Raw genomic sequence first — 26,898 nt, 5'->3', positions numbered from 1 at the left:
TATTAATGATATATCGTCTTTGAGAATATTAATATACTTTAATTTCTCGTATCTTTATTTCTGTAATTACTTTCTTTTTCTCATAGGACCGATGCAACGTTATCACGCAATCGTGGCACATACAACTACTCCTACATTAAGTGAATAATAATAAGAAATAAACAGAGTGACAATATGTAACTACTCTTAAATAGATTCCTGGTAATGAAAAGAAGACGGTTGCACCTGGAAAGTCTTAAAACTGCTGTTTTCCTTACAGTTATCCAATACATGATGAGCATCTAGAGCGAGAATGAAAATTATATAGCTTATAACTGAGACAGTACCTCCAGGATTTTTGTCACTAGCTATTCCTTAAGTTTTCGTTTCGAACGACGAGGTAGACGTACACGTACGGCCAGATGACCTCATTGCCTCGGGCATGGATGTGTGTGATGTCCTTAGGTTAGTTAGGTTTAAGTAGTTCTAAGTTCTAGGGGACTGATGACCACAAGCAGTTGAGCCCCATAGTGCTCAGAGCCATTTGAACTATTTCTCAGGGCACCTGACTGGGAGAGAAGGTTTTGTCCGCGTCGAGATAGGACCTCTTCACCTGCCCCTCACCCACTGTATAGCTTGGATACGGTGCCATTCAGGAAGCCCCAATATTAGTAAGTTCTGGCACAATGGTGACTCTTTCTCTTAAGCACAAAAGTGAACTGAGTAGTCTAAACTAGTTTACACTGGACGTTTTAAGGTCCGAAGCTGCAATGTCTCCGTGACAAGAGCAGCACTTAGCCGTCTAAAAATTCCAGTGCAGCTATCACTTTCGTGATCACTTTCGTGATCCAGCCCATTCTCTCTCAAATGTCAAATAATTTAAGAATGACTTCAGCTAAATTGACCCTGCACGGCTGTAACATTTAGGTACACCTTCCAGCTACTACTTTACTTAGACACTTTTGCGACTTAGATATTTTTCTTAGCTTTGTGCCAAGTTTCCAACACCCTCGTGCATTCCTCCAATTCGCTATGCTAGTCTGCAGCTCGTTATTTGTGCTAAATACTGTCGTCATTGCCAGCAAGTCATTAGGGCCAGGAGATGAATATCATAGAGAGCCAAGCCCGTGCTGTTTGGTGCCTCATCAAACCCTTCCCATCGAAAACGCTGCAGGAGCGCCTTTGTTGTAGCTGCAATGTCCGGCCGAGTATTGTCTGTCATTAAGGACAACGCCTAGAGACAACGTTCCTCTTCGCTTCTTATGAGCAGCTCTTCGTAGACGATTCTCTCGAATTCCCTGATTCACTTACTGGACAGGGTTATTTGTTGACAGTCTGTTCGATCTCCGAACACCTGCATCAGCAACATTTGCACATCCTACTTCAAAGTTCCTGCACCACTGCCGCACTTCGCTGTTACACACGACAGTTACGTCATGTGGGCTGCATGAAATGAAGGGGGACTCCTCAGTGTGAAGACATCGTATGACAGCATGCACTTCAGATTCAGCGGGAGAGTATTGTTTTAGGCTTCTTTATGCGCTCACTGTGCGTTCGGAGCACATATGCGTAAAGGTTGATCGGATTTTCATTGTGGTTTTGATTTCATAACCGACCGGAAGTAGCGAAAAAAGGGGTGGTCTTAGTGTGTGTGTGTGTGTGTGTGTGTGTGTGTGTGTGAGAGAGAGAGAGAGAGAGAGAGAGAGGGAGAGGGAGAGGGACGACCTCATACTTTGATAGTTAGCAGTATTATGAGATCTAATAAACTTAGTTGCCTCGAACACTATGGTCTCCTCTGTGGCAACCAGAATGAATTCAGAAAACATCGATTACGCAAAAGCCAGCAAGCGCTTTTCTCACATGACATCCTCGAACTCATGGGTCAAGAAAATTGGTTTGCGTGGTATTCCTTGACTTTTTTATTCGGTACCACACCACTGATTATAATTCATAACGGAAGTACGACCATACAGGCATGAGACGAATTTGGTGACTGATTCGGTCTTTCTTGGTGGGGACGGCTTCATGTTATTTTGGATGGAGAGACCTTAAAAAAATCAGAAGTAACTTCAGGTGCGCTGTAAGGACGTGTACTGGGGCACTTGCTGTTCATGTTCAGTAATGAAGACCATGCAGACAGTATTAACACCCTAACCTCAGACTTTTAACAGTTTATGCCGATACCGGTAATTAAGTAATATCTTGATAAGCCTTAAAAGTTATGCAAACTGTGGCACGTTTGCTTCAAATGGGCACTATGTCAGTTTTTTTAACTTCACAAAAACATAAAATAGGAAAGTTATAACCTATGCTAATAGTGAATCGAGGATGGAACGAGTCAACTTGACAAAACCCTGTGTGTAAAAATTTATAGCGTTATGTAATGAAAAGATCATGTAGCCTCAGTTGCGTGCAAAGAACATAGCACAATTCGATTCACTGTCAGGTATTCAATCTACATGGGAGATAGCTTACAAAACAATCGTGCTACCCATTCTAGAATACTGCTCAAGTGTATGTGGCCAGTACCGATTAAAAATAACACGGGGTACCGAATGTATTCAAGGAATGATCACAGTTTGTTTGAATCGCGGAAGAGCATCGCGAAAGTGATCTAAAAAACCTGATAGAACCAGTTTTAACTAATGATTCTGGGAATGTGTTACAATCATTCTTAGCATGTTCCATACCGGAATTACTGATACAGGGGGAAGTACCCATAGTCACACACTTCAGAGAGTTGCAGAGTATGTGTGTGAATAGAGATACAGAATAGTGTGATGAGTAGATTTTCATATGATCTAAACCTCTCCTGCCATTTCTGATGAATGTTGCAGCTACAAGCACAGTATGCTACTGAAGACCTTATACTAAGCGTCATTTATATTTATCAGTTTTATTATGTTTTACAGAGCTGGCCAGTAAAATTGCTACAGACGCAAATTTTAACCGACAGGAAGACGATGCTGTCATATGCAAATGATTAGCTTCTCAGAGCATTCACACAAGGTTGGCGCCGGTGGCGATGACGTTTGCAGCAGCAGGGACTATCAGCTCAGAGACGCTGCATCACACACAGGAGCGCCTGCAATGGTGTACTCAACGACGAACCTGGGTGCTTGAATGGCAAAACGTCATTTTTTCGGATTAATCCTGGTTCTGTTTACAGCATCATGATGGTCTCATCCGTGTTTGGCGACATCGCGGTGAACGCACATTGGAAGCGTGTATTCCTCATCGCCATACTGGCGTTTCACTATGCGTGATGGTATCGGGTGCCATTGGTTACAAGTCTCGGACACCTCATGTTCGCATTGACGGCACTCTGAACGGTGGACGTTACATTTCAGATGTGTTATCTATGAACCGTGGCTCTACCCTTCATTCGATGCCTGCGAACCCTACGTTTCAGCAGGATAGTGCACGACCGCATGTTGCAGGTCCTGTACGGGCCTTTCTGGATACAGATAATGTTCGACTGCTGCCCTGGCCAACACATTCTCCGTTCTCCAGATCTCTCAGCAATTGGAAATGGTTGGTCAATGGTGGCCGAGCAACTGGCTAGTCACAATACGCCAGTCACTACTCTTGATGAACTGTGGTATCGTGTTGAAGCTGCATGGGCAGCTGTACCTGTACACGCCATCGAAGCTCTGATTGACTAAATGCCCAGGCGTATCAAGGCCGTTATTACGCCCAGAGGTGGTTATTCTGGGTACTGATTTCTCAGGATCTATGCACCCAAATTGCGTGAAAATGTAATCACATGTCAGTTCTAGTAAAACATATTTGTCCAATGAATACCCGTTTATAATCTGCATTGTTTCTTGGTGTAGCTATTTTAATGGCCAGTAGTGTACATTTGTTACTGTGACTACCTTGGACAGATCTTTCGCATGTCTCATATCAGTATCTAGCAAGACTGAATTGAGGTGATAATAATGTCGTGCAGAACCTGTTATAAAATCAAATAAAAAATTTGCGTTCACAGATTGTTGTAAGTAGTGCCAATGTTTAACAACGGATCGCTGTGTCTTTGTCTCTGGGTTTGTCACACACTATCAAGAACGCCGGGCTGTGCGAGTGGACGCCTGTGGTGTACGTCGCGCTGTGAACAGGAGACGGGCAAAACAGTTCCGTTTCGGTGTTTTATTTGGCATCTTCACGCGTCCCTGAGGCGCCGCGTGTCGTATGCAAATAGCCGCGGGCCGGGAGGAGCCGCTTGGCTGGCTATTCATGCGAGCCGGCGGCCCTTTGATGGATGGCGCGTACCTGCGACCGGAGCTACATACCGGCCGGGCGGCGCGGCGGCGGGGCGTGTTCCTGACGATGCGCTCAAGGCAGAAACGTCGCACACTCACACACCGGCAGTCCGGCACCTCCCTCCGCACACACAGAGTGCTTGGCGGCAGTCTCGCGGTGTGTGTGTGTGTGTGTGTGTGTGTGTGTGTGTGTGTGAACGCTGGCCCGCGCGCGCCTATGCATGCATAGGTGTTCCGGCTGCAGGTCGGATCGCCGTGTTGCCTTTCAAGATAATTTACGAGGCTACTTGTGTATTATTCCTTTACGGCGGCGCCCTGTTCCTCGCCTGCCCCTCCCCCTCCCCCCCCTCCTCTCGTGCGTCTGCCACGCCTTGCTCACATCCGTCGCCTCTCTTTTCTATGTACCTTTTTTTATATTTTTATTTGTCCCTCTTTTTTTCTCCTCCCACGGTTTCGGCCGGTCGTAGATTTATGTCGGCCTTATCTGGCGGCGCCCTACTCAGCTCATTTGTATGTTCATCTGCGAGCCGCGTTGCCAGTAGGGGGTGGAGGTGGGGGTGGGGAGAGAGATTCAGATGTTGCGAGATCGTATTACGCCGTCCGAAGGCCCGGCAGATAAATTAACCCCGGTGACCGGCGACGGGCGGCGAGTTATTCCCTCGGCCGGACTGACGGCGCTCGTGATGAATGCGAGAATTAGGCGTGATTTATGCAGCTGTCGGCGGACGCGCCGAATTTGGGGGAATCCCGTGAACCTTTTACGTTGCTTTCTTGTTTTTTTGTAATGTTTTCTAGCGTACGTGGGTGCCCGTAAGGCGAGTGTCAATGTGTGCTCATCATCTCACCGCGTCAGCGCTTATACTTTAATTGGAAGGATAATGTCACCTATATTACGTGGCGTTCAGTAAGTAATGAAGCACTTTTTTTCTGAAGGCAGGTGCTTTTATTTAGGACTCCAACACGCCATGTTATTCCTCAATCTTTTGCCAACAAAGCAGTATTTTTACAACATAATTTCCGTTCAGTGCGAAGCCCTGATGCCAGCCGCTGTGGCCGAGCGGCTCTAGGCGCTTCAGCCCGGAATCACGCGGCTGCTACGGTCGCAGTTTCGAATCCTGGAATATTCCAGCTTCAGTTCCTATGTTTTTTTTTTAAGTTACGATAGGTGGCGGCGCAGTACGTAGCCTTCAAACTGGCGTCTGTAACGGAGGTACGCTCCCAGCAGAGAACTGTTATTTAAGTTTATTTTGGGGGAGATACTGAGCATCGCAGATATTCCAGCATGTCTGCGGAGACCAGGCAGCTAACGAAAGCACGGTGAGTCTTTGTGCGAGACGTCTGTGTGATGTCCTTAGGTTAGTTAGATTTAAGTAGTTCTAAGTCTAGGGGTCTGATGACCTCAGATGTTAAGTCTCACAGTCCTTAGAGCCATTTGAACCATTTTTCGAAGCCCTGATAACACTTCTCCAGGCAGGCCTGTATGTCCACGTGTTTCCGCTACACCGGTTCACGTCGGAGACAATGCATGGCTGTGTCAATAACCTCCCCATCATGCACGTACTGCTTCCTGCAGAGTGCAACCTTCATTGAGGCAAACAAAGGGAAGTCGGAAGGTGCGAGATCTGGGCTGCAGTGTGGATGAGGAAGAGCAGTCCAGTGAAGTTTTGTGAGCTCCTCTCAGGTGCACTACCAACAGACACGTCCAAGTCGGGAGCGACGTGTTTGTGATACGCTGGTCACCTCGAATGAGTGTCCGCACGTTCCAACGTTGCAGGAGTCACAGCTGCGTGCAGCATGCTTGAGACGGGACAGGTTTGTGCGACCTTGTTGCGTGAAAGGCAGACGTCTTGCCCAACGATTCACCGTACTTTCGTTAGCTGCCTGATCTCCGTAGTCATGCTGGAATATCTGCGTGCCGGTCGGAGTGGCCGAGCTGTTCTAGGCGCTACAGTCTGGAGCCGCGCTACCGCTGCGGTCGCAGGTTCGAATCCTGCCTCGGGCATGGATGTGTGTGCTGTCCTTAGAACTACTTAAATCTAACTAACCTTAGTCCTAAGGGACAGATGACCTCAGAAGCTAAGTCCCATAGTGGTCAGAGCCATTTGAGTATCTACGATGCTCAGTTTTTCCGCTGAAATTAGCTCAGTGACAGTTCTCTGGTTGAAGCCTACCTCCGTTACAGACGCCACTTCGAAGGCTATGTCTTGCACCGCTATTGGGGTGAAGCTGGGATATTCCTCAATATGATACAACAAACGCCCGTCCTATATGGAGTACGGGCGAAATTGCGTTGTAATCCTATCGTCTCTTCATACCTCTTTTAGTGGCTTCCAGTAACTATCTTTCAGCTGTATGGAATGTTCAGTAAGCAGAAGTGATTTATGCAACTTGGATGTAAGCCAGATCCAAAACGTAAGGGCACATGTTACTGAAAAGCGGGGGGGAATGTTCAGGTTAATCGGGGACACACATTTTCTTTATGACACTGTAAATGTTACTGAAGCAGCCACAGCTGTATTTCAGGTACGTTTATTACGCCACAACTGGTTTCGTTCTAAATGAACTTCCTCGGGTGACACCGAAGGTTCACAACAGTTGTAAGCTTCCTGTGTAGTTCTGGAGGCAGATTATGTACAAAAGTAAGTCCGAAAATATGTCCGGAAGTGCAGTGCTCTTTCACATATAAAATTCATATCCACGAATCTATGCAGTACTGCGAAGTGGCAACAATATGTAGAAAACATGATATGGAACAGGAAAGCCTTACTTTACGCAAGTATCTGTAACGGATATGGCAAATAGTTAGTTGATTTGCGTGAGCCTGACAATTCGTATCAGGCATCGAAATTTACATGAAAAACCTTTAAACATCAGTGCTTATACGAGTACCGCCGTTGCGTGCTATGGTCATGGTTCACACAGACTGTTATCGTAGCTCAGAAATACAAGACGTAAAATGCTTGCATTTTATGCTGATTGGTGAACTGCAACTCCACCAACTCCATCAATTACAACTCCGCCAACTCTGTATGTAAGGAATGACGATGTGCATTGTTCACCGTGACTGATGAATACTTAGATGTTGATCATTCAGACAATTTAATAGAATACCGATCTCTGCAACGACAAACGTCCACCGTATGTTGAGCGCTATTATGCTAACTGCACAGTGCAACAGCGCGTATATTCGTCTGAAAAGGGAAATGATAATAAGAAAGTCAACATACCTACAAAAATTTGAGTGGAACAGCATACAGTTAGTTCCAAAAGCTAATGTAAAGTATGTATGAAGAACTGTAAACGGATCCTAATCAAGGCTAGACATACGTTACGTACCAAGATGAATAAAGATGTAATCCTTGTGGCCAATTTCTGTTTAAGCCACCTCACAAGAACAATTATAAATTTAAAAATTACTAGGTCGCCACTAGCCCAACCTCTTCCTAACAATTAAGAAAAGACCGAACTGGAAATTACCAGTTTCATTAAATTATGAATTTAATTATAAGAATGCAATTCTTTTTAAAGAAACTAACAATATGAACAGCGTTGGATGTCGTATATCAATGAGGGTAATTAAATGTGATAATTTCTTAATTTTGAGACAGTACACCGTTCACCTGGATTTTTTCCTCCCATTTTTGTTCATCACAAGCAAGCATTTTAATTTTTAAAAAATCAAGGAATGGAGAATTAATTTGAAAACTGGTATCAATGAGAAAGATAAAGGACGCAGAGTTTATCTTTTACGTAGCACATTTATTTCATTACTGAATTTGATTCACATCCTACGAATACACATAACTGGTGCCTGAATAAAAAAGTTTAACTAAATAATTCGCAAAAAGTTATAGAATTGCGCAATAAAAAAGGAAAAACACACAAAAGTGAAGTGGTACATAATAATTCAATCATTCCATCTACATACCCACGACTGTCCGAAAGGAACAAAGCAACTTCCACACTTTCAATTTCAACCACAATTATCGCCGATTTTTAACAAAATAATTATGCCACATTCCGAAAATACATAACTAAACACACTTCAGTTAAGCTGAAGTACTTAAATATGCCTTGAATTTAACATAGGGAAGTCCTAATTCGACCTACTTCGTATCTGTAGAAATCCTCTCTAGGAGCTACGAACTGTACTCACCAACCGCTAGCTGCACAGAGTGTCCTTTCTCCACCGAGCTTCGCCTAACTACCGGTGCAACGGAAGCTACCAGGGGGGTAGGCTTCCGCCACCAACCTGACAGACAAACCAACCTCAGGCTAAAAGGAGTAAACCTCTCTGCCCAGGTACTGGGATCCTAAGTTGGTCTTCCTGTGCTACCCTCTAAATGAGAAGCAAACATCACCTGCTCCTGGTAGACGGCAACCAACTCAGCGTCCCCCACAAAAGAAACCCGAAACCACTCGTAAAGCACTCATTCAGTCACATTTGCGCACACATAGGATAGGGTAAAGGAAAAACGTAATAAATACAGGTCATTATTTCCCATGGAACAGAAAAAAATCAAATATAATATCATTTAATAAGCCTCAGTTTGATTGCTCAGTCTTTCTGGGAGAGTTAATAAATTGAACCGAAATCAGGCGGTGGACAGGATAGGATGCATAGCATCCAGTGAGACGTGCGTCTATGAAACGACTCCACAGAGACGTTTCACTAGTCAAGCCACGATGGCATTCGCATAGAGCTCAGAACGCATGCTACAAGAAGTCACGACGTATGGAGAGTTGAGGTGGGACCTGACCACCCATACCGGCAATGCTAATTTCTGTCAATATTTAATCCATTATTTCTGACACTATTGAAGATATCACTACCAAATTATTGCCATTTTAACATCTCGGTCTGCTTAGTTCACTGATTTAGAATGGGGAAGGTACATATATTGGCATTGAGGTACAGTGTTCTCACATATTTGTCTGTGTTCTGAAAAAAATGCTTTTTATACAACATGGCATCAATTACATCACTCACAAACACTAATTGTACATCCATATAATGACGATCACTGCATGAATAATTAGATCTATATAATCACGACTAGCATATGAATAATTTCCTCAGTTGTTATATTTGTATGTCCAAAGGCCTAGCCACAGTGGTAACACCGGTTCCTCGCAGATCACCGAAGTTCAGCGCTGACGGGTGTGGTTTGCACTTTGATGGGTGATGGCCCGAGTCTGCCGAGAACTGTTGGCGAGCAGGGCGCACTCAGCCCTTGTTGGGCCAATTGAAGAGCTGTTTGATGGGGAAGTAGAAACTTGGTCACGAAAACACACAAAGGCCGGGAGGGAGGTGTGCTGACCACATGCGCCTCCATATTCGCATCAGCCGACACCTATGTACTGAGGATGAAACGGCAATCGGGCTGTATCATTCGGTCTCAAGGCCTGTTCGAACAAAGTTTAGTTTCGTTTTATGTTTGTATACCTATTGGTTCCTGAGAAAACGAAAAAGGGGGGGGAGGGGTGTTATCAGAAAATTTAAAGTTTTGAGAAAATTCAAGTTAAAGCAGGAAGCCTGTGGAAACACATCTAACTCCCTGAAAAACTAGTTAAAAGCGGTGTGCTTCATTGTCTGGTCCTTCCTCATCACTTAACTTACTCCATCGTCTCCTCTTCCTTCCATCCTTGCTGAACAGAAATTTCAGCCTTCCGCACTCTTTATTGGCCCGTACTTTCCGATGCTGCTGCTGTATTCTGCACTATAATTATTCTCAGCTGATCCAGGACTTTTACTTTTCCAGACTTCCTGTCATGAAGCAGATTGCTGCATCCCACACACCTAATCTTAAAATTCTTATGCACATGAAGACACTTTTTTGAAATCAGGGTCCACGCAGTCTTCTTACAGGCCTCGTTAACTTTTTGTGTGTTTCCATGGAGGCATTCCTTCAGCAAGAATAGGTTTGCAAAGTCTCTGAAATAAAAAGCACTTTTTGCCAGTGGTGAAGAATAATGACAAAGAGTTCACTGCATGTTGGATAAGCAATGACATTAACCCAAATTTACTCAGTCTGTGCATAGACGCCGCGCGGGGTAGCCGCGTGGTCTAGGGCGCCTTGTTACGGTCCCCGCAGCTTTCTCCGTCACAGGTTGGAATCCTCCCTCGGGCATACCGTCGGAGGTTCGAATCCTCCCTCGGGCACGGGTGAGTGTATTGTCCAGAGCGTAAGTTAGTTTCCAAGTTAGATTAAGTTCTGCGTAAGCTTAGGGTCCGATTACCTTAGAGTACGGTTCCATAAGACCTTACCACAGATTTCCATTTTTTTGTGCATAGACACCTTAAGGCAGCCACGGCAGTCAGTACTTCAGATGGCCGTTGGAGGTTACCAGTTGTTGCAAAGATTTACGTTAGGTGATACCGGAAATTCGTTCCTAAGCGCCGCAAACCATAGAGAAGTGTCTGAAGAGCTTGTGGGAACGATAGTTTACTATACTAGCTTTTGTGAGACACATACGTGAGGTAAAGATGTGAAGTAAATGACATCAAAAGCATAACATATCTTTAGAAATATTTTCGTTAACAGTTATTTTCGGTTCTAGGCGCTTCAGTCGGGAACCGCGCTGCTGCTACGGTCGCAGATTCGAATCCTGCCTCGGGTACGGATGTGTGTGATGTCCTTAGGTTAGTTAGGTTTAAGTAGTTTGTAAGTCTAGGGGAATGATGACCTCAGCTGTTAAGTCCCATAGTGCTTAGAGCCATTGGAACAGTTATTTGAAAATAAGGAAAAACCTTTTGTTAACACCAGTAAAGAGATATTACTTTATCAACGTACACAGTCCAGTCACAGTAATGTGATCACCTTTCAGAATTTTGGATTACCACCTTCTGCGACGTGAGACGTTCAGGAAGAGAGCCATTGATGTTCTGGAAGGTACTGTCAGAGATGTGAAGCCATGCCAACTCGAGTGCAGTTGACAACTGCTCTGGATTTGCCGGTTTAGGATCCATGGAGCAAACAGCGTGGTCGACATGGCCCTATTGATTCTCGGTTGTGTTTGAATCATCGGAGTTCGGTGGCCAAGGGAGTACGTAAACTCTGCTAACCACAACCGCACACTTCAAGCTGAGAGACACGTTGCATTGTCCTGCTGGTAGATTCCATACTGCCGAGGAGAAACAAACTGCATTTAGTGGTGGATATGGTCCCCAAGGATGGATGCATACGTGTGTTGATTCATATTGCCTTCCAGAATGACGAAATCACCTAGGGAATGCCTCGAAAACATTCCCCAGACCGTAATTCTTCCTCCACCTGTCTAGATCCATACGATGATGCTTGCAGACCCGTACACGCCAACGGCCATCGTTCCCATGGAGAATAATGAGTGTTTCATCTGAAAAGAGCACCTGTCGTCAACCAAAGCACATGCAGATGCGGTACTGGCGTGCGGATTTCAGCCTTCGCCGCCGATGAGCAGCAGTCAGCATGAGCCAGGCGCAAGCTGCGGAGTCTCATGTGCAGCAACGTTTGCTGAATGTAGATAATAAAAATGAGCGCAATGGCATTGGTGGGCGGGAGACCCCTCGCGGGGCGATTGGGCCACCGCTCCACAAGTTCTTTAACTCCACTACGGCGACTTGCAAGTGAATTTACATGAAATGATAATGAAAGACACACAGCACCCAGTCATCTCGAGGTACAGAAAATCCCCGACCCCGCCGGGAATCGAACCCGGGACCCCGTGCGCGGGAAGCGAGAACTCTACCGCAAGACCACGAGCCACCAATGAGGTAACTTTGTTGGCAGCCGCTTGGTTCATATCGGCGGTCAGGTGCTAAACATATGCTCGTCTATTCGCCCTGTACACATCTCCGCAGCAGTCATCTGTGGTCCGTGGTTCGCGCCACTGTTGCCTCGGCGGCGGTTTTGAATAGCGCCATTTTGGCACGCACGGTGTACTTTAACGACAGCGGTACGTGAACAGATTACAATTGTAGACCTTTAGGAAATGCTTCCACCCTTGGCCTGAAAGCTAATCATCACGCCCTTTCGGACGTCAGCTAAATAGCACAGTTTCCGCATTACAACGACTGCATTATTTTCCGCTTTATAAGCACTACTGGCCATTAAAATTGCTACACCAAGAAGAAATGCAGATGATAAACGGGTATTCATTGGGCAAATATATTATACTAGAACTGACATTTCATTACATTTTCACGCAATTTGGGTGCATAGACACTGAGAAATCAGTACCCATAACAACCACCTCTGTCGGTAATAGCGGTCTTGATACGCCTGGGCATTGAGTCAAACAAAGCTTGGATGGCGTGTACAGGTACAGCTGCCCATGCAGATTCAACACGATACCACAGTTCATCAAGAGTAGTGACTGGCGTATTGTGACGAGCCAGTTGCTCGGCCACCGTTGACCAGACGCTTTCAGGTAGTGAGAGATCTGGAGAATGTGCTGGCCAGGGCAGCAGTCGAACGTTTTCTGTACCCAGAAAGGCCCTTACAGGACCTGCAACATGCGGTCGTGCATTATCCTGCTGAACTGTAGGGTTTCGCAGGGATCGAATGAAGAGTAGGGACACGGGTCGTAACACATCTGAAATGTAACGTCCACTGTTCAAAGTGCCGTCATTGCGAACAAGAGGTGACCGAGACGTGTAACCAATGGCACGCCATACCATCACTCCGGGTGATACGCCAGCATGGCGATGACGAATACACGCTTCCAATGTGCGTTCACCGCGATGTCGCCAAAAACGGATGAGACCATCATGATGTTGTAAACAAAACCCGGATTCATACGAAAAAATTACGTTTTGCCATTCGTGCCCCCCAGGTTCGTCGTTGAGTACACCATCACAGGCTCTCTTGTCTGTGATGCAGCCTCAAGGGTAACCTCGATGCTGTAAGATGCTTGTCATCTCGATTGCTAGTGATACGAGGTCGTTGGGATCCAGCGCGGCGTTCCGTATTACCCTCCTGAACCCACCGATTCCTTACTCTGCTAACAGTCATTGGACCCAACGCGAGCAGCGATGTCGCGATACGATAAACCGCAATCGCGATAGGCTACAATCCGACCTTTATCAAAGTCGGAAACGTGATGGTACGCAGTTCTCCTCCTTACACGAGGCATCACAACAACGTTTCACCAGGCAACGCCGGTCAACTGCTGTTTGTGTATGAGAAATCGGTTGGAAACTTTCCTCATGTCAGCTCGTTGTAGGTGTCGCCACCGGCTCCTCCCTTGTGTGAATGCCCTGAAAAGCTTATCATTTGCATATCACAGCATCTTCGTCCTGTCGGTTTATATTTCGCGTCTGTAGCACGTCATCGTCGTGGTGTAGCAATTTTAATGGCTAGTAGTGTACCCTTCACTGCTACAACCGCCGCCTGCCGTCTGTGAGTAGTAATTCCACGTTGGAATCGAACATAGGCATTGTTCACATTAATGTGACTGGACCTCGCAAGTACAGTTTTTTTGTGTAGCGCCGTATAGTTTCGTTACTACTTTTACCTCCTAAATAACTGTTTTTCAGTCATCGAAGCTGTATTTTTGATGTCTGATAAAGCCGTAGGGAGTACACATTTTACAAATCTAGAAAACGATGCAAGTAATCCCCTTGAAAGCAATTTTTATTTAATGTAATGTTGGTGGAGTGAGTTGATAGTTTTTGATCACTCGTGTCTATTCCTCTAGGGCGTACTATTATCTGCGTCAAATGCGCAAAATATGACGGTTTATAAGTTTGCACCAAAGTTTCATGCTGGAATCGATACCGAGAAACGTGTGCCTGTACGTAACACTTGTTCTATAACATCACTAGATGTATCACAGGCCTCCTTTCACGAAGCCTCTGCCGATTACACTACAAAAAAAATGAGTCGACAGCCATGTATGGCGATTAGGCATTATTGAATCATAACACCAGCACATTTCTCTCACTTCGTGAGAATTAATAACGAAGACTGTTGATGTCGCCCGAAGACGCTCTCCTGGCGCTGAACAGGTTGTGGTTTCGTACCTAAAATATGATTTTGGTGGTTTTTACTAACGTTGACACTACTCAGTTTTGGATAGGGTATATTTAGAAATACACATTCTGTAATAGCATTAAAGGGTCCTGCTCGAATAGCGTGAGCCAAAGCGCGCTATGTTGCGAAACGCGGAGGTACGCCAGACCCGGATGGAATGTGTGTGGCGGATAACCGAACGTCTGTCTCTTACGCCGGACAATTTCAGTGTGGTATTTAGCAGTTTTCCTCGCTCGTTTACATGAATGCTGGGCAGGACTCCAGTCTGTCTGAGAAAACACAGTTAAATTGCGATAACGTAGAGAACTAAGTTAAATGTATCCTTTTGGTAGTCTTTTTCGCAACAGTCATAAAAAATGGTAGTAGTTAGAAAGAAAACACCTTGCATCTTCTACTCTAATTTTTATCGATCTGTAAATAAAAATTCATGTGCAGTATGCAAAACAAATTTTCTACTTATCTACTACAATTTACACTGAAGTGACAAAAGACATGGGATACCTACGATGATCGTGTCGGACCTCCTTTTCCCGGCACTGTGCAGCACCTCGACGTGGTGTGGACTCCAGAAGCTGTTGAAGATCCCTGCAGATATATTGAGCCTTGCTGCCTCTACAGCCGTCCGCTATTGCTAAACTGTTGCCATTGCAGGACCTCTCGATTATGTCCCATAAATGTTCCGTAGATTCAAGTAGGGTGCTCTGGGTAATGAGATCGTTAGCTCGAAATGTCTAGAATATTCCCCAAACCAATCGCGAACATTTATGGCCTGGTGACATAATGCTTTGTCATTCACCAAAATTCCATAGTTGTTGGAACGTGAAGCTCGCGAATGGCTGCAAATGGTATCCGCACAAAAACATTTGCACTCAGATGCAGTAGGACGACCTGTCAATTCAATGTAAACATAGCCCACATTATGGAACCACAACCTCGTCAACAACTTCGGATAGTGGCTTCGTGGAACGTGCGCGAAACTGGAACGGTACTATTACCTCCTACCAACTGAACTCCAGAGTCGTCTGACTGGGCCACGGGTTTCCAGTCTTCTAGGATTCAACCAATATAGTGCTGTTGCTAAAAGCAGCTTGAAACATTCCCTTTGAAAGTTAAGAATGACTGTGCTGGTAAACTTCTATGTAATTTGATTTTCAAACAGCTGAGCAAAACTCAACGTACTCAAACAGTTTTCTCTTTACCTATTCTGATCATCACTAAACTGACACACAATATTTTTAGCCCAACGCAATCTGACTTTCAATAATTTCTACAAAAGAATGGCCCGGACTAACAATAATCTATACCTTTCATCAATCCCTTACCTCACAAAAATCTTCGTTACTCGAACTACTGCAATACAGCGAGCGCCAATACTGTCAGCTAAATAAAAGACTCTAACTACTGATAGGCATAGTTAGCGAATGAAAGATTTTGATGGAGAACAAACAATGTATTTCCCTTAATAATGTGTGTGATATATATCAGTTCATGACATCCAGTCTTACAAGTTTACTGTCTCTGATGGACACACGTCCATGTCATCCGCTATCAAAACTCCGCCATCTCTCTCCCCACATCCACCACTGCTGGCGCCTCACCTCCAACTGCACAACGCTACGCGCTGTTCACATCCAACACCCCAACGTTACACAAGCGAATATTCCAACAATGAGTCCAACCAGCCACAGACTGCACACAGTACAGTCAGTGATTTTCACATAGAGCGCTACGTGGCGTTACCAACATACACTCCTGGAAATTGAAATAAGAACACCGTGAATTCATTGTCCCAGGAAGGGGAAACTTTATTGACACATTCCTGGGGTCAGATACATCACATGATCACACTGACAGAACCACAGGCACATAGACACAGGCAACAGAGCACAATGTCAGCACTAGTACAGTGTATAGCCACCTTTCGCAGCTATGCAGGCTGCTATTCTCCCATGGAGACGATCGTAGAGATGCTGGATGTAGTCCTGTGGAACGGCTTGCCATGCCATTTCCACCTGGCGTCTCAGTTGGACCAGTGTTCGTGCTGGACGTGCAGACCGCGTGAGACGACGCTTCATCCAGTCCCAAACATGCTCAATGGGGGACAGATCCGGAGATCTTGCTGGCCAGGGTAGTTGACTTACACCTTCTAGAGCACGTTGGGTGGCACGGGATACACGCGGACGTGCATTGTCCTGTTGGAACAGCAAGTTCCCTTGCCGGTCTAGGAATGGTAGAACGATGGGTTCGATGACGGTTTGGATGTACCGTGCACTATTCAGTATCCCCTCGACGATCACCAGAGGTGTACGGCCAGTGTAGGAGATCGCTCCCCACACCATGATGCCGGGTGTTGGCCCTGTGTGCCACGGTCGTATGCAGTCCTGATTGTGGCGCTCACCTGCACGGCGCCAAACACGCATACGACCATCATTGGCACCAAGGCAGAAGCGACTCTCATCGCTGAAGACGACCCGTCTCCATTCGTCCCTCTATTCACGCCTGTCGCGACACCACTGGAGGCGGGCTGCACGATGTTGGGGCGTGAGCGGAAGACGGCCTAGCGGTGTGCGGGACCGTAGCCCAGCTTCATGGAGACGGTTGCGAATGGTCCTCGCCGATACCCCAGGAGCAACAGTGTCCCTAATTTGCTAGGAAGTGGCGGTGCGGTCCCCTACGGCACTGCGTAGGATCCTACGGTCTTGGCGTGCATCCGTGCGTCGCTGCGGTCCGGTCCCAGGTCGACGGGCACGTGCACCTTCCGCCGACCACTGGCGACAACATCGATGTACTGTGGAGACCTCACGCACCACGTGTTGAGCAATTCGGCGGTACGTCCACCCGGCCTCCCGCATGCCCACTATACGCCCTCGCTCAAAGTCCGTCAACTGCACATACGGTTCACGTCCACGCTGTCGCGGGATGCTACCAGTGTTAAAGACTGCGATGGAGCTCCGTATGCCACGACAAACTGGCTGACACTGACGGCGGCGGTGCACAAATGCTGCGCAGCTGGCGCCATTCGACAGCCAACACCGCGGTTCCTGGTGTGTCCGCTGTGCCGTGCGTGTGATCATTGCTTGTACAGCCCTCTCGCAGTGTCCGGAGGAAGTATGGTGGGTCTGACACACCGGTGTCAATGTGTTCTTGTTTCCATTTCAAGGAGTGTATAAACGTAAACAGCCTGCTTACAACTTCCGTCAATTATCTGTTACCATAGCCTATTACCACCAAATTTTGCCGCACTGTCGTAACGGTTACGTTCGTCGTAGGTCTCTCATTCATTTCTAATGTTATTTCACACAGTTGTGCTTTCTGCCATTTGTATATGTGCATATCTCTATTCCCTGACATTTGTCACCCCCAGTGGGTAGTGTTCACACACACTGCTTCCATCCCTTTAGCGATAGAAAATACGCCCTACACAAAGCTGAAAAAGTCTTTATAATCTTTAACTTCTACAGCTCCGTCCTGCTACTTAATAGTTACTCTCTGATATCCTCAAGTAGTGTCCTATCGTCCTGCCCTTTCTTCTTGCCAAAGTCGCCACAGGCTCCTTTCCTCGCCTATTCTGCGGAGCGTCTCCTCGTTTATAATCTTATCAATCCACCTAATTATCAACATTTCTCTGTAGCACAACATCTCAAATGCTCCACTTCTCTTCTTCTTTGGTTTTGCCATAATTCATGATCCAGTTACAACCAATGCAGTATTTCAAACGTATGTTGTCTGATTTTTTTTTTTTTTTTTTTTTTTTTTTTTTTGAGGCATCTGTTTTATGACAGCAGAGTTCTTTTGACGAGAAATACCCTCTGTGCCTGTGGTTTCTGCTTATTGTATCCAGTTTTTCATTTCGTTATCCGCGCCATCTGCAATTTTTGCACGAAGTTTGTCGATGGTCGTGTGTTTTTTGTTGCTCTTTACTGTCGTCTATCTTTCATGTCTTGTCCCAGTCTATGTTTTGTGCTAATTAGACAGTTTCATTCAACAGTTGAAACTACGTATTATTCATCACATTTAGTAAGGATGTACATCTACATGGATACTCTGCAAATCACATTTAAGTACCTGGCAGAGGGTTCATCGAACCACCTTCACAATTCTCTATTATTCCAATCACGTATAGCGCACGGAAAGAATGAACACCTATATCTTTCCGTACGATCTCTGATTTCCCTTATTTTATCGTGGTGATCGTTCCTCCCTATGTAGGTCGGTGTCAACAAAATATTTTCGCACTCGGAGGAGAAAGTTGGTGATTGGAATTTCGTGAGAAGATATCATCGCAAAGAAAAACGCCTTTCTTTTAATGATTTCCAGACTAAATCCTGTATTGTTTCTGTGACACTCTCTTCCATATTTCGCGATAATACAAAACGTGCTGCCCTTCTTTGAACTTTTTCGATGTACTCCGTCAGTCCTATCTGGTAAGCATCCCACACCGCGCAGCAGTATTCTAGAAGAGGACGGACAAGCGTTGTGTAGGCAGTCTCCTTAGTAGGTCTGTTACATTTTCTAAGTGTCCTGCCAGTAAAACGCAGTCTTTGGTTAGCCTTCCCCACAACACTTTCTGTGTGTTCCTTCCAATTTAAGTTGTTCGTTATTGTAATACCTAGGTATTTAGTTGAATTTACGGCTTTTGGATTTGACTGATTTATCGTGTAACCGAAGTTTAACGCGTTCCTTTTAGCACTCGTGTGGATGACTACACACTTTTCGCTATTTGGGGTTACCTGCCACTTTTCGTACCATTCAGATATATTTTCTAAATCGTTTTTCAGTTTGTTTTGTTCTTCTCATGACTTTATCAGTCGATAAACGACAGCGTCATATGCAAACAACCGAAGACACTGCTCAGATTGTCTCCCAAATCGTTTATGTAGATAAGGACAGGCAAAGAGCCTATAACACTACCTTGGGGAACCCCTGAAATCACTTCTGTTTTACTCGATGACTTTCCGTCAATTACTACGAACTGTGGCCCCACTGACAGGAAATCGCAAACCCAGTCACATAACTGAGACGATATTCCATAAGCACGCAATTTTACTAGGAGCTGCTTGTGTGGTACAGTGTCAAAACCCTTCCGGACATCCAGAAATACGTAATCGTTGTGAAGTTCCTTGTCAGTAGCACTCAACACTTCACGTGAATAAAGAGCTAGTTGCATTTCACAGGAACGATGTTTTCTAAACCCATGTTGACTGTGTGTCAGTAGACCGTTTCCTTCGAGGCAATTCATAATGTCCGAACACAATGTATGTTCTAAAATCCTGCTGCATATCGACGTTAACCATATGGGTCTGTGATGATGATAATAATAATAATAGTAATAATAAACCCCGTGGAAGCCCGGGGAAAGAATAGGCCTCCGGTATGTTCTGCCAGTCGTAAAAGGTGACGAGAACAGTAAACCACTAATAGGGCTAACCCCCTCTTTTAGTGTGATTAGTTGTTTCAGGACAGAACTGAAGAAGCCTCGGACAAGCGCTGTCATGGTCGGGGACGACGCTTGAATCCTATGCCAGTCCACTATGGTAACGGCACTGATAGCCACACGGAAAATGATTTAAATCGAAATAGAGGTGTTTTGCATGATAAGCTTCCTACAACCACCCTAGAAGGAAAACAAAGACAGAGGATGAGATGGTCTGATGAATTTAACCGACACCTCATGTTCTGTTATTACCAAGCAACAGACCTAGGAACCAACACAACTGGATACAGATCACAAGTATACACAATATTTATTACCATGTACCCAGAACTAAAATTTTCAACAGAACAACGACAAGCCGATCAGATCCGTTTAATAAAAGTAACAGGATACCCCAGTCAGAATTAGAAAACATCAAACAACAAGTACAACAAATACACAACAAAATAAATGAAAATACAACTATGGAAGAGTTACAACTACTGGTTTATATAGGAGCACTCACTACACTAAATATACACACTAGGCAGAGGTCAGAACCAACCAACACACAGAAGAAACCCACAAAACCAGCATGGCAACACAGGCTACAGATCAGAATAGAAAAACTTAGAAAAGACATCCGACAGCTAACACAATTGATAAGAATTGAAATATCAGACAAAAAACAAAAAGGTTAGGTAAAATCTCACAACAAGGAGCGATAGAGTAATTAGATGAAAAGAAGCAAAAATTACAAGCATTGGCCAAACGACTTAGAAGATACAAAAAAAGTGAAAATAGAAGGAAACAAAACCAAACATTCAACACAAACCAAAAGAAATTTTATCAGACAATAGATAACACACACACATTAAAATAGACAATCCACCAAACATAACAGACATGGAACACTTCTGGAGCAACATATGGTCAAACCCGGTACAACATAACAGGCATGCATGGTGGATAAAAGCAGAAACAGACACATAAAAGATGATACCACAAATGCCTGAAGTGATAATTTTGCAACATGAAGTTACCAGAGCAATTAATTCTACGACCAATTGGAAAGCCCCTGGAAAAGATAAAATAGCAAATTTCTGCCTAAAGAAGTTCACCTCAACACATTCACATCTAACTGAATTAGCTGACAGTTACATTGCAGACCCATACACATTCCCTGATACACTTACACATGGAATCTGAAACCTAAAGATCAAGCAGACACAGCAAACAAAGCTAAATATCGCCCCATAACATGCCTACCAACAATATACAAAATATTAACTTCAGTCATTACACAGTAATTAATGACATATACAACACAGCACAAAATTATAAATGAAGAACAAAAAGGCTGCTGCAAAGGAGCACGAGGATGTAAAGAGCAACTGATAATAGATGCACAGTTGACATATCAAACTAAAACTAAACAAAGGTCGCTACACTACACATACATTGATTACCGAAAAGCTTTTGATAGTGTACCCCACTCACGGTTACTACAGATATTGGAAATATACAAAGTAGATCCTAAATTGATACAGTTCCTAAACATAGTAATGAAAAACTGGAAAACCACACTTAATATCCAAACAAATTCAAATAATGTCACAACACAGCCAATACAGATTAAGCGTACGATATACTAAGGAGATTTATTAAGTCCTTTCTGGTTCTGCCTTGCTCTGAACCCACTATCCAACATGCTAAATAATACAAATTCTGGATACAATTTTACTGGAACATACCAACAAAAAATCACACATTTGCTGTACATGGATGATCTAAAACTACTGGCAGCAACAAATCAACAAATTACTAAAGATAACAGAAGTATTCAGCAATGATATAGACAAATGTAAGAAAATTAAGAAAAATAGCATAGCAAGGGAAAACACACTAAACAGGAACATTACATATTGGATAACCACAACGACTGCATAGAAGCGATGGAACAAATAGATGCCTATAAATATCTAGGATACAGACAAATAATAGGAATAGATAATACAAATATTAAAGAAGAACTAAAAGAAAAATATAGACAAAGTCTAACGAAAATACTGAAATCAGAATTGACAGCAAGAAACAAGACTAAAGCTATAAATACCTATGCTATACCAATATTGACCTACTCATTTGGAGTAGTGAAATGGAGTAAAACAGACCTAGAAGCACTAAATACACTTGCACAATCACAATGCCACAAATATAGAATACATCACATACATTCAGCAACAGAAAGATTCACATTAAGCAGAAAGGAAGGAGGAAGGGGATTTATCGACATAAAAAACCTACATTATGGACAGGTCGACAATTTAATAAAATTCATTCTAGAACGGGCAGAAACTAGCAAAATACACAAAGCAATCACTCATATAAATACATCGGCTACACCACTCCAGTTTTATAACCACTTCTACAACCCTTTAGATCACATAACATCAACAAATACGAAGAAAGTAAATTGGAAAAAGAAAACACTACATGGCAAGCACCCGTATCATCTAACACAGCCACACATCGATCAAGACGCATCCAACACATGGCTACGAAAAGGCAATATATACAGTGAGACGGAAGGATTCATGATTCCAATACAGGATCAAACAATAAACACCAGATATTACAGCAAGCATATTATTAAAGATCACATCACAAGCGGATATACAATACTAGCAAATACAGAATACCCCAGAAGACATAACAATGTAGAAAAAATAATACATCAACAACTTGCCATACAACATAAACTAATAAAACAACACCTTCCCACAGACAAGTATGCACCACAAAATGTACTGGAGAATGATGAATACAAATTATACTGGAACAGAACCATTATAACAAATAAAACAACACCACATAACAAACCTGATATCATACTCACCAATAAAAAGAAGAAATTAACACAACTACTCGAAATATCCATACCCAACACAACAAATATACAGAAGAAAACATTGAAAAATACATCCAACTGGCTGAGGAAGTCAAGGACATGTGGTATCAGGGCAAAGTTGACATTATACCAATTATACTATCAACTACAGGAGTCATACCACCCAATATCCACCAGTACATCAACGCAGTACAGCTACATCCAAACTTATACATACAACTACTGAAATCTGTAATTATTGATACTTGTTCAATTACCCGAAAGTTCCTAAATGCAATGTAACATATACCGTACAGTTAAAAGGAAGTCACGCTTGATCAAGGTCCACGTCACTTTCTATTTTTAACCACACGTAACGTCTGAGAAAGGACAGAAATAATAATAATAATAATAATAATAATAATAATAATAATAATAATACTATCTATAATAATCCTATCAGCGAATCTTACTGATATTATTTTACCCTACATTTTAATCACACTCACGAATCTTTTTCATTCTTACTATTCTTTCTTTTATGTGTAATTTGAATGTTAGTGGAGAAACACTGCATCCCTGCCTTATACCCATTTTAATACGAACACTGCTTTCTTGGCCTTTTGCTCTGATTGTTGCCACCTGGTTTTTGTGCAAGTTGCATATTACCCGACCTCTTCTGTTGCTTCCAGTATTTTATTGAGAACTGAAAATACCTTGCACCATTTTACGTTCCGAACGATTGTACTCGGTCGACAGATACTATGATTGTGTCTAGAGTTTACTGTAAATATTGCCTCCATTATGAAGCGCAACCTCAAATACCCCAGTCGCTCAAATACTGGACGCTTGTACTCTATGTAGCGCAACAACCGTTGAAGAAGCAGATACGTACGGTGCGTGGCAGCGAGCGGGGAATGGAGGGAGATTGGGGCCACTATTGCTGGATAAGCTGTCTTCATCAGCGCCGGTGACCGCACTCGTATTTCTTCTCTCTCTCTCTCTCTCTCTCTCTCTCTCTCTCTCTCTCTCTCTCTCTCTCTCTCTCCCCCTCCCTCCACTGTCCCTCTCCGCCTTTTCCCCCCTTCTCCCCACTCCCCCCCCCCCCCTTACTGCTAGCCACCAGTGTCCGCTCATTGTACACAAGTCACGTTTAACAAAGACTGATTGGGGTCCTGCGAGATTTTTAATTTATCGGCCCGCTGCGCGCTGGAACAACTTTAGTCGCCCGAAACGCAACGCTGAGAAAGCGCTCGCTCTCCTGTTGCTCGCAGGCAAGGCAGTCGAGAAACATGGCTGTCCAGGCGTCTCTCGTCCAATACGTTTACTTCCATTATTCTCTTCGTCGGGTCATCTGATACCTCACTGCTCTCGCTAAGCTTTGGTGGCATTGTGAACCCTCATGACGGCGCTGTACTTGGAAGTTACGTCCGTACGAAGAGCAGTAAAGAAGTTCTTATTATCACCACGAAAAAAATGCAGTAACTAAATAATTTTTTCTTTTGTTTGCAGGTGAATGTGTACAGTTCCCGTTGCATACTGAAATCCCAGAGGCTTAGTAACACAGCACACTGCCACAAGAGCCAAAGGAAAATGGCGCCGCCCACTTACGAAGTTGAGATGACGTCTGCCAAATTGTCTTGTGTGATCCAGCTGCGGAGATTTCAGTGTGCAACGGGAACTGTAGCTATGTAGCTGCAAATAAAACAAAAGGTTAATGTCGTAACTTTAGCTTTTCGAGTTGATAATTAGAATGTCAAGAATGTCGCTCGTAGTGGTTCGAAATGTGTTGCAACCATCGTGGATTACTGATTTCATCAATCAGCAATTCATTAACCGTTGCAGTCCTTAGTGTTGTGACAATGCCTCCGACAAATAAGATAGCACACGACAGTGTATATTGTTCGTTTCGATACTTTGCTGTACTGTATACGTTTCAAATACTCTCCTCAGCATTTTCATATTTATACATTCAGGTATTTATACAGGGTGGTCCATCTGAAGTTTCGGATGATATTATCTCGAAAACTATATATCGGGTGAAAATAGTGGGTAAGACAAGTTTGTAAGTCAAAGGGGAACATCAAATGATACTACACATGACCTCCAGCCCCTATCTTCTTGGGTTGGGTGGGGGGCAACTTTTAAGTCTTAAATGGAAACCCCCATTTTTTTTTATTGCAGATTCGAATTTTCCATATGGAAGTAATCAAGTTTTGTCTGGAACATTTTTTTAGAACATTTTTTTAAACCATTAACAGATGGCGCTAAAATCGAGAAAAAACGTAAAATTGGGGAAGAACTCTCATTTATTTATAGTTATCAGAGCAAATAATAAATAATAAAAATGTGCACCAATTCTTTCGTTATGCCAAATTAAGCTATTTTTTTTACAAAATGTACTGTACCCTGTTTTTAGCGTTATCCAGGAACAACGACAAGGACGTAGTAGAATGATGTTCTCATGGTGTGCTTCATTAGTGTGAGTCCCCTTGCCTCACAGAATTTGGTGTACTTAATTAATGACGTTAGCCTCGAAGAAGTTGTTCAAAATTGTCCACATTTGCTTCAATGCATAAAGTTAATCGTCTGCGAAAGTTGTTCACGGTTTTCAACATCACATCCTGTGGTATGACTGCACACACTCTTCGAATGCATTGATCCATATCTTGTCTGCTTGTGGGCTATCTTTCATAAACAATATTTTATGAATAACCCCATAAGTAAAAATCAGGAGATGTTAGGTCTCCTGAACGCGGAGGCCACTCAATTGGTACCCCGCGTCCTATCCACCGACCAGGCTACCGTAATTTTAAAACGTTCCACACATTTTTAGCATAATGGGGAGCTGCTCCATCCTGTTGGAACCACATGCGTTGCGTAGTTTCTAAATCGACGTCTTTCATTAGCTCCAACAAATCATCGCGGAGAAGTTGTAAATAAGATTCCCCAGTAACATTTAGGTCAAAAAAATGTCATATCAAGTAACCGTTTAGAATTCCACACCAGACCATTAACGACCGTTTGTGTTGATTGTCTACGGGTCTGTGCCAGCGTGGCTTGACTGGAGACCAATAATGATTATCATGACGATTTAATTCGCCATTCTTTTTGAATGTGGCCTCATCGGTGAGCAAAACGTATCTAAAAAAAATCATTGACACCGCTAATCATTTCCAACGCCCACTGACAAAAGTGCACTTATATTTGCATATATTTCGGCGTTAATGCCCCTGTCAGTGTGATATGATACGCATGATATTTATGTGCCTTAGAAATCCTGAAAACAGTTGATTTCGGTATTCCAGTTTGTCTCTGAATTGCACGAGTACTAATTTCGGGATCCAGTGGAACACAGGCAGGAACTAAAAGAGCACGAGGGACATTCTCATTGTATTCACGATGACGAGGTGGACAGTGCATGTATCCATTTCGAGCTCATTGAGTGCAATTTCGAACAATGTTTTCGCTTGGATGTCGTCTGTTTGGGAAATGACCCGCATACAATTGCTTAGCTGCAGCCTAATTGTTATGGCATCCACCTAAACTTAACATCATATCAATAATCTCTGTAGGAAGGTAGTGAGCCATGTTTTGTTAAAGAATAATTTACTTATTTCAGTTGATGTTTACGCTTCACAATCTGGAAATTAAGTAACATCTGATCGCATTGCACCGACCTTTATACTAAGCCATAGTTCACAGTTTGGTCATGGTAACACCACAGTCGGGTGAGTAATGCAATTGTGAAGAGTTCGCTAACGAGATTTTAATACCATTCCGCCTCCCTCCATCAAAAACTTGGGCGGGTAGGATACATTTTGCAAAAAATAGCTTAATTTGGCGTAATGAAGGAATTGGCGCACAGTTTGTACCGATTTGATGCGTCCTTCTCGGATCTTACTAATTAAATCGGAGTTCTTGACCCATTTTACGTTTTTCTCTATTTCAGCGCCATCTGTCAATGGTTTAAAAAAATATTTCAGACAAAACTTGATTACTTTTTTATAGAGAATCCGAATCTGCAATAAAAAATGGGGGCTTCCATTTAAGATTTAAAAACTGCCCCCACCCCACCCAAGCAGTACCGTTCGATGACCTCCTTTGAGCTTACGAACTCGTCTTGCCCACTATTTTTACGCGATGTGCAGTTCTCGAGATAATCTCATCCTAAACTTCAGATGGACCACCCTGTATAGATCCCACACACTGAGTGACACAAAACCACAGGAAGCCTCTGAATAATAGTCTACCATCATTTGCTGAAGGTTATGGGATGCATTTTGTCTCGATACAGTTGTGGCAGAAATGGCCTTCTGATGCCCCATATTCAAATCGGTG

Source organism: Schistocerca gregaria, chromosome 10, assembly GCF_023897955.1.
Source record: "Schistocerca gregaria isolate iqSchGreg1 chromosome 10, iqSchGreg1.2, whole genome shotgun sequence".
In the NCBI taxonomy this organism is placed as follows: Eukaryota; Metazoa; Arthropoda; class Insecta; order Orthoptera; family Acrididae; genus Schistocerca; species Schistocerca gregaria.
The sequence above is the reverse complement of the archived record's forward strand: the minus strand, read 5'-3'. Positions refer to the sequence as shown.